Genomic DNA, 1,547 nt, shown 5'->3' on the forward strand with positions numbered 1-1,547 from the left:
AAAAGCGTAAAATTAATAAAAAAAACATTTTATTAATTATTAGATAGTTAAAAACTGATGACTGATGATTGATGATTGATGACTGATGATTGATCGATGACTGGACATCGCCTATAACGCATGAAGGTAGTTTGGAAGACACTATACTGTGGTAAGTTATAAATGTAGATGAAAATTATGCAATTTGTAATTATTCATGTTACAATATGAAAATAAGAATTTATTTATATATTTGCAGAAAATATTGAATATATCCGTCGTGCGCAGACACTCGGCGACGGTGTACAAACGAGTGCGGAGCTGATCTGCGCGGTTTGCGACAAGACTGACAAGCTGTCGAGGTGCTCGCGTTGCTAAGTCGTCTTCTACTGCACCAAGGAGAACCAAGGAAACGCCACCGGGTTTTGCGCGACTCACCCCGTGGCCGTTGCGTCTACGGAGGAACCGTTCTCTGCCATCTCTGCTACCTTTGCTACCTCTGCCGCTGTCCTCGCGAACGAGCGTTCCGACCCCAAGATCGGTGAGATCTTTATTAATTGTTAGATAGATAAAAATTGGCATAAAAAAATATTCTATTAAGTTAAACGTGCAATGCGTGCTCTCTTGCCTTTTAGAATGCCTAAGTTTATATCATATCTGTTGTAATTTCAATTTTTACATTTTGTGATCTTGTTACAGCAAATCAATTTAATAGAATGCTTTTATTGTATAGAAATGTTCAATGATATTTCTTGTTTATTTTCTTTTAATTGAAAGTAATCCTCTTTTTCTTCTTATATATTTTAATTTTCTTAGATTACATAAAGTTAGGCATTGTAACATGCAAGAGCATACGTATAACAATATACAAATATATACACAAATAACTTGAATTCCAGGTTAAATAAAACGATTGAAAATGGATCCATATGAAGATGTTATGGAGCAAAATCAATGTGGTATGTATATGATTCTTATATGTGTGAGTTGTGAAAACCTGTTGCAATAAAAAAATTCATTAATTATGACGGGATCTCGATCTCACCGATCTTGGGGTCAAAACGCTCGTTCGCGAGGACGATAGCGACAGAGAGGTAGCGGAGGTAGCAGAGGTGGCAGAGAACGACTCCTCCGTAGACGCGACGGCCACGGGGTGAGTCGCGCAAAACTCCCGGTGGCGTTTCCCGTCGCGTTTCTGGTGTTCCTTGGTGCAGTAGAAGACGACTTAGCAACGCGAGCACCTCGACAGCTTGTCAGTCTTGTCGCAAACCGCACAGATCAGCTCCGCATTCGTTTGTACACTGTCGCCGAGTGTCTGCGCACGACGGATATATTCAATATTTTCTGCAAAGATATAAATAAATTCTTATTTTCATATTGTAACATGAATAATTACAAGTTGCATAATTTTTATCTACATTTATAACTTACCACAGTATAGTGTCTTCCGAACTACCTTCATGCGTTATAGGCGATGTCCAGTCATCGATCAATCATCAATCATCAGTCATCAGTTTTTATCTATCTAATAATTAATAAAATGTTTTTTTTATTAATTTTACGCTTTT

General features: G+C 37.8%; 1 long non-coding RNA gene across 1 annotated transcript; it reads left to right on the plus strand.

Moving 5' to 3' along the window:
- Positions 1 to 47: 47 nt before the first annotated feature.
- Positions 48 to 971, plus strand: LOC112460466. Its single transcript, XR_003041446.1, has 3 exons — positions 48 to 151; positions 239 to 520; positions 879 to 971. It is a non-coding gene; the product is annotated as an uncharacterized LOC112460466 (long non-coding RNA).
- The last annotated feature ends 576 nt before the right edge of the window (positions 972 to 1,547 follow it).

Source organism: Temnothorax curvispinosus, unplaced genomic scaffold (assembly GCF_003070985.1).
Source record: "Temnothorax curvispinosus isolate PA1 unplaced genomic scaffold, ASM307098v1 QBEX01010577.1, whole genome shotgun sequence".
In the NCBI taxonomy this organism is placed as follows: Eukaryota; Metazoa; Arthropoda; class Insecta; order Hymenoptera; family Formicidae; genus Temnothorax; species Temnothorax curvispinosus.